Source organism: Arachis stenosperma, chromosome 9 (assembly GCF_014773155.1).
Source record: "Arachis stenosperma cultivar V10309 chromosome 9, arast.V10309.gnm1.PFL2, whole genome shotgun sequence".
Taxonomy (NCBI): Eukaryota; Viridiplantae; Streptophyta; class Magnoliopsida; order Fabales; family Fabaceae; genus Arachis; species Arachis stenosperma.
Window position 1 is genome coordinate 129,727,005 of NC_080385.1, and position 9,388 is coordinate 129,736,392.

At 40.4% G+C, this 9,388-nt stretch overlaps 2 non-coding genes across 2 annotated transcripts; one reads left to right on the forward strand and one right to left on the reverse strand.

Annotated features, from left to right (window-relative positions):
* Positions 1–1,969: 1,969 nt before the first annotated feature.
* On the reverse strand, positions 1,970–2,077 carry LOC130952318 (small nucleolar RNA R71). The gene has a single exon (XR_009074499.1). It is a non-coding gene; the product is annotated as a small nucleolar RNA R71 (small nucleolar RNA).
* A 6,733-nt stretch (positions 2,078–8,810) lies between these two features.
* LOC130953510 (small nucleolar RNA R71) lies at positions 8,811–8,914 on the forward strand. The gene has a single exon (XR_009075679.1). It is a non-coding gene; the product is annotated as a small nucleolar RNA R71 (small nucleolar RNA).
* Positions 8,915–9,388: the final 474 nt, after the last annotated feature.

The window sequence follows — 9,388 nt, forward strand, 5'->3', positions numbered from 1 at the left end:
TGTTTCATGGTGATCTGTTGAAGTCTGGCTGGCTGAGAAGCCATGTCTAATCTTATTGGACCGAGGTTTCAACTGATCATCACAATAGCTTGTTGATTTCTATCAATCTTGATATTGTAGCAATGATCTGCTAAGGCTTGGCTGGCCATTGGCCATGTCTAGTGTTTTGGACCGAAGCTTTCTTTGAAAGCTTGGCTGGCTGTGAAGCCATGTCTAATTCCTGGATCGGAGTCTTAGACTAGCATTGCAATGATTCCTGGAAATTCAAATTGAGAATTCGAAAACCTTTATTTTCTATTTTCATATAATTTTCGAAAAAAGCACAAAAAAAAAATTTACAAAATCATAAAAGTCCAAAAATATTGCATGTTTTTGTTCTTCTTGCATTCTCATCTTGTTAGTGTCAGTAGTATACAAACTGCTAAGTTTGGTGTCTTGCATACATTGTTATTTGATTTTAGTTGAATTTTGATTATTCCTCATTATTAAAAATCCAAAAATATTTTTAATTTGTGTCTTTTCAAGTCAATAATACAGAGAATTGAAGATTCAGAACATACTGCAGAGGAATCACACAGAAAAAGCTGAGCATTCAAAAATGCCCAGTGAAGAAGGACAGACTGGCGTTTAAACGCCAGCCAGGGTACCTGGTTGGGCGTTTAACACCCAAAAGGGTATAGTTTTGGGCGTTAAACGCCAGAATGTGCACCATTCTGGGCGTTTAACGCCAGGATGGCAAAGGGGGAAGATTTTGTTTTTCAAATCAATTTTTTTTCAAGTTTTCAAAGTTTTTCAAAATCAAATCTTTTTTCAAATCAAATCTTTTCAATCAAATGTTTTCAAAATCAATTTCTTTCCTTTTTCAAAGATACTTGCTAACAATTAATGATTTGATTGAACAATTCAAGTATGTTGCCTTTTCTGTTGAGAAAGGTTTAATGTTTGAATCATATCTTTTCCTGTTAGGCAAGTCATTAATTTTTAAAATCAAATCTCTTTAAAATGTTTTTCAAATCATATCTTTTCAATCATATCTTTTTAAAAGCATAACTTTTCAATCAAATCTTTTTAATCACATCTTTTTCAAAATAGTTTTCAATCATATCTTTTTTATTTCTAATTTCAAAATCTTTTTCAAAAATCACTTGATTTCTTTCCCACTTTTATTTTCGAAAATCAATTAGTGTTTTTCATAATGTTTTCAAAATCTTTCACTTAATTTTCGAAAATTACTTCCCTTCTTCTTACATCCTTCTATTTATGGACTAACACTATCCCTTAATGCAAAATTCGAACTCCATCTTCTTTGATAAGTTCGAATTTTCTACCTCTTTCTTCTATTTTTCTGTTCTTCTGACACCTCAAGGAATCTCTATACTGTGACATAGAGGATTCCATATTTTCTTGTTTTCTTCTCTTTCATATGAGCAGGAACAAAGACAAAGGCATTCTTGTTGAAGCTGACCCTGAACCTGAAAGGACCTTGAAGCGAAAACTAAGAGAAGCTAAGGCACAACTCTCTGTAGAGGACCTAACCGAATTCTTCAAAGAAGAAGAACATATGGCAGCCGAAAACAACAACAACAACAATGTAAGGAAGGTGCTGGGTGACTTTACTGCACCTACTCCCGATTTCTATGGGAGAAGCAAGCATCTCTATCCCTGCCATTGGAGCAAACAACTTTGAGCTTAAGCCTCAATTAGTTTCTCTAATGCAACAGAATTGTAAGTTCCATGGACTTCCATTGGAAGATCCTCATCAGTTCTTAGCTGAATTCTTGCAAATCTGTGACACTGTCAAGACTAATGGGGTAGAGACCCTGAGGTCTATAGACTTATGCTATTCCCTTTTGCTATAAGAGATAGAGCTAGGACATGGTTGGACTCACAACCCAAAGAAAGTCTAGACTCTTGGGAAAAGCTAGTCAATGCCTTCTTGGCAAAGTTCTTTCCACCTCAAAAATTGAGTAAGCTTAGAGTGGAAGTCCAAACCTTCAGACAGAAGGATGGAGAATCCCTCTATGAAGCTTGGGAAAGATACAAACAATTAATCAGAAAGTGTCCTTCTGACATGCTTTCTGAATGGAGCATCATAGGTATTTTCTATGATGGTCTCTCTGAACTATCCAAGATGTCTTTGGATAGCTCTGCTGGAGGATCTCTTCATCTGAAGAAGACGCCTACAGAAGCTCAAGAGCTCATTGAAATGGTTGCAAATAACCAATTCATGTACACTTCTGAAAGGAATGCTGTGAATAATGGGACAAGTCAGAAGAAAGGAGTTCTTGAGATTGACACTCTGAATGCCATACTGGCTCAGAACAAGGTATTGACTCAACAAGTCAATTTGATTTCTCAAAGTCTGTCTGGAACGCAAAATGCACCAAGCAGTACTAAGGATGCTTCATCTGAAGAAGAAGCTTATGATCCTGAGAACCCTTCAATGGAAGAGGTGAATTACTTAGGAGAACCCTATGGAAACACCTATAATTCTTCATGGAGAAATCACCCAAATTTCTCATGGAAGAATCAAGAGAGACCTCAACAAGGTTTCAACAACAATAATGGTGGAAGAAACAGGTTTAGCAATGGCAAGCCTTTTCCATCATCTTCTCAGCAACAAACAGAGAATTCTAAACAGAACCCCTCTGACTTAGCAACCATGGTCTCTGATCTAATCAAAACCACTCAAAGTTTCATGACTGAAACAAGGTCCTCCATTAGGAATTTGGAGGCACAAGTGGGACAGTTGAGCAAGAAAATTACTGAACTCCCTCCAAGTACTCTTCCAAGCAATACAGAAGAAAATCCAAAAGGAGAGTGCAAGGCCATCAACATGGCCGAATTTGGAGAGGAAGGAGAGGAAGTGGACGCCACTGAGGAAGGCCTCAATAGGCGTGCACTAACCTCCACTGAGTTCCCCAATGAGGAACCATGGGAATCTGAGGCTCAAAATGAAACCATAGAGATTCCATTGGACTTACTTCTGCCTTTCATGAGCTCTGATGAGTATTCTTCCTCTGAAGAGGATAAGTATGTCACTGAAGAGCAAGTTGCTAAATACCTTGGAGCAATCATGAAGCTAAATGACAAGTTGTTTGGAAATGAGACTTGGGAGGGTGAACCTCCTTTGCTCACCAAAGAACTGGATGACTTGTCTAGGCAGAAATTACCTCAAAAGAAACAAGATCCTGGGAAGTTTTCAATACCTTGTACCATAGGCACCATGACCTTCAAGAAGGCTCTGTGTGACTTAGGGTCAAGTGTGAACCTCATGCCTCTCTCTGTAATAGAGAAGCTAGGGATCTTTGAGGTACAAGCTGCAAGAATCTCACTAGAGATGGCAGACAACTCAAGAAAACAAGCTCATGGACTTGTAGAGAATGTTTTGGTAAAAGTTGAAGACCATTACATCCCTACTGATTTCATAGTCCTAGAGACTGGGAAGTGCATGGATGAATCCATCATCCTTGGCAGACCCTTCCTAGCCACAGCAAAGGCTGTGATTGATGTTGATGGAGGTGAACTGATCATTCAAGTGAATGAAAAATCCTATGTGTTTAAGGCTCAAGGATATCCCTCTGTCATCATGGAGAGGAAGCATGAAGAGCTTCTCTCAAATCAGAGACAAACAGAGCCCCCACAGTCAAACTCTAAGTTTGGTGTTGGGAGGCCACAACCAACTCTAAGTTTGGTGTTGAACCCCCACATTCAACTCTAAGTTTGGTGTTGGGAGGTTCCAACATTGCTCTGAGTATCTGTGAGGCTCCATGAGAGCCCTCTGTCAAGCTACTGACATTAAAGAAGCGCTTGTTGGGAGGCAACCCAATGTTATATTTTATCTATTTTCTTTTGTTATTTTATGTTTTTTTATAGGTTGATGATCATAAGAAGACACAAAATCAATTGAAAAAGCAAAAACAGAATGAAAAACAGGAAGAAAAATAGCACACCCTGGGGAAGAACCACTGGCGTTTAACGCCAGTGAGGCTAGCAGTTGGGCGTTTAAAGCCCAGTCTGGCACCATTCTGGGCGTTTAACGCCAGAAAGGGGCACCAGACTGGCGTTAAACGCCAGAAAAGGGTAAGAACCTGGCGTTAAACGCCAGGAATGGGCACCAGCCCGGCGTTTAACGCCAGAAATGGCTCAAAACGTGATTTTGAGTGCCATTTGGTGCAGGGATGACTTTTTCTTGACACCACAGGATCTGTGGACCCCACAGAATCCCCACCAACCCCACCACTCCCTCTCTCTTCTTCACCCATTCACCAATCACCTCAATACCTCTTCCCCAAAAACCCCTCACCTATCAAATCCCATCTTTCTCTTCACCACTCACATCCATCCTTCATAAAACCCCACCAACCTCACCCTTCAAATTCAAACCACTTTCCCTCCCAAACCCACCATAATGGCCGAACCCCATCTCCCCCTCTATATAAACCCTTCTTCACCCTTCATTTTCACACAACCTAAACACTACTTCTCCCCCTCCTTGGCCGAATACATAGCCACTCCCTTCTTCCTCATTCTTCTTCTTCTACTCTCTTCTTCTTTTTTGCTCGAGGACGACAAACCTTTTAAGTTTGGTGTGGTAAAAGCATTGCTTTTTGTTTTTCCATAACCATTTATGGCATCCAAGGCCGGAGAAACCTCTAGAAAGAGGAAAGGCAAGCAAAAGCTTCCACCTCCGAGTCATGGGAGATGGATAGATCATCTCAAGGGTGCATCAAGACCACTTCTATGATGTTGTGGCCTTGAAGAAGGTGATCCCCGAGGTCCCCTTTTCACTCAAAAAGGGTGAATATCCGGAGATCCGACATGAGATCCGAAGAAGAGGTTGGGAAGTGCTTACCAACCCCATTCAACAAGTCGGAATCTTGATGGTTCAAGAGTTCTATGCCAATGCATGGATCACCAAGAACCATGATCAAAGTGTGAACCCGGATCCAAAGAATGGCTTACAATGGTTCGGGGAAATACTTGGATTTTAGTCCGGAAAATGTAAGGTTAGCATTCAACTTGCCTATGATGCAAGGAGATGACATCCTTACACTAGAAGGGTAACTTTAATCAAGGTTGGACCAAGTCCTCACAGTCATATGTGAAGAGGGCACACAATGGAAGAGAGATTCAAGAGGGAAGCCGGTTCAATTGAGAAGGCATGACCTCAAGCCCATGGCTAGAGGATGGTTGGAGTTTATCCAACACTCAATCATTCCCACTAGCAACCGGTCCGAAGTTACTCTAGACCGGGCCATCATGATTCATAGCATCATGATTGGAGAAGAAGTGGAAGTTCATGAGGTTATAGCCCAAGAACTCTATAAAGTGGCGGACAAGTCTTCCACCTTGGCAAGGCTAGCCTTTCCTCATCTCATTTGTCACCTCTGTTATTCAGTTGGAGTTGACATAGAGGGAGACATCCCCATTGATGAGGACAAGCCCATTACTAAGAAAAGGATGGAGCAAACAAGAGACCCCTCTCATCATGAAATCCCTGAGATACCTCAAGGGATACACTTTCCTCCACACAACTATTGGGAGCAAATTAACACCTCCCTAGGAGAATTGAGTTCCAACATGGGACAACTAAGGGTGGAGCACCAAGAGCATTCCATCCTCCTCCATGAAATTAGAGAAGATCAAAGAATCATGAGAGAGGAGCAACAAAGACAAGGAAGAGACATTGAGGAGCTCAAGCACTCCATAAGACCTTCAAGAGGAAGAACAAGCCGCCATCACTAAGGTGGACCCGTTCTTTAAATCTCCTTGTTCTTTAATTTTCTGTTTTTCGAATTTTACTGCTTTATGTTTGTCCATGTTTGTGTCCTTGTGATCATTAGTGTCTTAGTGTCTATGCCTTAAAGTTATGAATGTCCTATGAATCCATCACCTTTCTTAAACAAACAATGTTCTTAATTGAAAAAGAAAAGAATTGCATGAATTTTGAATTTTATAACAGTTTAATTATTTTGATGTGGTGGCAACACTTTTGTTTTCTGAATGTATGCTTGAACAGTGCATATGTCTTTTGAATTTGTGTTTCATGAATGTTGGCTCTTGAAAAAATGATGAAAAAGGAGACATGTTACTGAGGATCTGAAAAATCATAAAAATGATTCTTGAAGCAAGAAAAAGCAGTGAATACAAAAAAAAAAGAGAAGAGGCAAAAAAAAACGAAAAAGAAAGAGAAAAAGAAAGAAAAAGAAAGAAATAAAGTTGTGATCCAAGGCAATAAGAGTGTGCTTAAGAACCCTGGACACCTCTAATTGGGGACTTAGCAAAGCTGAGTCACAATCTGAAAGGTTCACCCAATTATGTGTCTGTGGCATGTATGTATCCGGTGGTAATACTGGAAGACAGAGTGCTTTGGGCCACAGCCAAGACTCAATAAGTAGCTGTGTTCAAGAATCATCATACTTAACTAGGAGAATCAATAACACTATCTGGATTCTGAGTTCCTAAAGAAGCCAATCATTCTGAGTTCCAAAGGATAAAGTGAGATGCCAAAACTATTCAGAGGCAAAAGCTGAAGTCCCGCTCATCTAATTAATACTGATCTTCATAGATGTTTTTGGAGTTCATTGCATATTCTCTTCTTTTTTATCCTATTTGATCTTAAGTTGCTTGGGGACAAGCAACAATTTAAGTTTGGTGTTGTGATGAGCGGATAATTTGTACCCTTTTTGGCACTGTTTTTAGTATGTTTTTAGTATCTTTTAGTTAGTTTTTAGTATATTTTTATTAGTTTTTAGCTAAAATTCACTTTTCTGGACTTTACTATGAGTTTGTGTGTTTTTCTGTGATTTCAGGTATTTTCTGGCTGAAATTGAGGGACCTGAGCAAAAATCTGATCCAGAGACTGAAAAGGACTGCAGATGTTGTTGGATTCTGACCTCCCTGCACTCGAAGTGGATTTTCTGGAGCTACAGAATCCCAATTGGCGCGCTCTCAGCGGCGTTGGAAAGTAGACATCTTGGGCTTTCCAGCAATATACGATAGTCCATACTTTGCCCAAGATTTGATGGCTCAAACCGGCGTTCAAAGTCACCTATAGAAATTCCAGCGTTAAACGCCGGAACTGGCACCTAAATGGGAGTTAAACGCCCAAACTGGCACCAAAGCTGGCGTTTAACTCCAAGAAAAGTCTCTACACGAAAATGCTTCATTGCTCAGCCCAAGCACACACCAAGTGGGCCCGGAAGTGGATTTTTATGTCATTTACTCATCTATGTACACCTTAGGCTACTAGTTTTCTATAAGTAGGACCTTTTACTATTGTATTTAAGAGCCTTTTGATCATGTTTTTATGATTGAACTCACTTTGGGAGGCTGGCCATTCGGCCATGCCTAGACCTTGTTCTTATGTATTTTCAACGGTGGAGTTTCTACACACCATAGATTAAGGTGTGGAGCTCTGCTGTACCTCGAGTATTAATGCAATTACTATTGTTCTTCTATTCAATTCCGCTTGTTCTTTGTCCAAGATATCACTTGTTCTTCAACTTGATGAATGTGATGATCCGTGACACTCATCATCATTCTCACTCATGAACAAAGTGACTGACAACCACTCTTGTTCAAGCATATAAGGCTCTAGTGTTTATCTTGGATTCCTGATACACGATGCATGGTTGATCGCCTGACAACGAGTGCTCGCCTGACAAACGAGCCAGCCATTCCGTGAGATCAGAGTCTTCGTGGTATAGGTGAGAACTGATGGCGGCATTCAAGAGAATCCGGAAGGTCTAACCTTGTCTGTGGTATTCTGAGTAGGATTCAATGATTGAATGACTGTGACGTGCTTCAAACTCCTAGCAGGCGGGGCGTTAGTGACAGACGCAAAAGAATCAATGGATTCTATTCCGGCCTGACCGAGAACTGACAGCTGATTAGCCATATGCTGTGACAGAGCATAGGAACATTTTCACTGAGAGGATGGGAGGTAGCCACTGACAACGGTGAAACCCTACATGAGCTTGCCATGGAAAGGAGTAAGAAGGATTGGATGAAGACAGTAGGAAAGCAGAGAGACGGAAGGGAAGGCATCTTCATTCGCTTATCTGAAGCTCTCACCAATGATATACATAAGTATCTCTATCTTTATCTTTATGCTTTATTCGTTTATCACTATACCCAATTGAATCTGCCTGACTGAGATTTACAAGGTGACCATAGCTTGCTTCATACCAACAATCTCCGTGGGATCGACCCTTACTCGCGTAAGGTATTACTTGGACGACCCAGTGCACTTGCTGGTTAGTTGTGCGAAGTTGTAGTGATCACAATTTCATGCACCACTGAGCCTATTTCTTCCACCATTATTAAAGCCTTGTTGAGGCTTTTGTTGACCCTTCCATGAGAAATTTGGATGATTTCTCCATGATGAATTATAGGTGTTTCCATAAAGTTCACCCATGTAATTTACCTCTGCCATTGCAGGGTTCTCATGATCATAAGCTTCTACTTTAGAAGATGCCTCTTTAGTACTGTTAGATGCATTTTGCCATCCATTCAGACTTTGAAAAATCATGTTGACTTGCTGAGTCAACATTTTGTTCTGAGCCAATATGGCATTCAGAGCATCAATTTCAAGAACTCCCTTCCTTTGAGACGTCCTATTATTCATGGAATTCCTCTCAGAAGTGTACATGAACTGGTTATTTGCAACCATGTCAATAAGTTCTTGAGCTTTTGCTGGCGTTTTCTTTAGGTGAATGGATTCACCTGCAGAATGGTCCAGTGACATCTTAGAGAACTCAGATAGACCATAATAGAATATATCTATCATGGTCCATTCTGAAAACATGTTAGAAAGACATCTTTTGGTCATCTGCTTATATCTTTCCCAAGCTTCATAGAGGGATTCACCATCTTTTTGTTTGAAGGTCTGAACATCCACTCTAAGCTTGCTCAGCTTTTGAGGAGGAAAGAACTTAGCCAAGAAGGTCGTGACCAGCTTATCCCAGGAGTCCAGGCTATCTTTAGGTTGAGAGTCCAACCATGTTCTAGCTCTGTCTCTTATAGCAAAAGGGAAAAGCATGAGCCTGTAGACTTCAGGATCTACTCCATTAGTCTTAACAGTCTTACAGATCTGCAAGAACTTAGTTAAAAACTGGTTGGGATCTTCTGATGGAAGTCCATGAAACTTGCAGTTCTGTTGCATTAGAGCAATTAATTGAGGTTTCAGCTCAAAATTGTTTGCTCCAATGGCAGGAATTGAGATGCTTCTTCCATTAAACTTGGACGTAGGTGCAGTATAATCACCAAGCATCCTTCTTGTATTATTGTTGTTAGGTTCGGCTGCCGTCTTCTTTTCTTGTTCGAAAATTTCAGCAAGGTTGTCTCTGTATTGTTGTAATTTAGCTTCTCTTAGTTTCCTCTT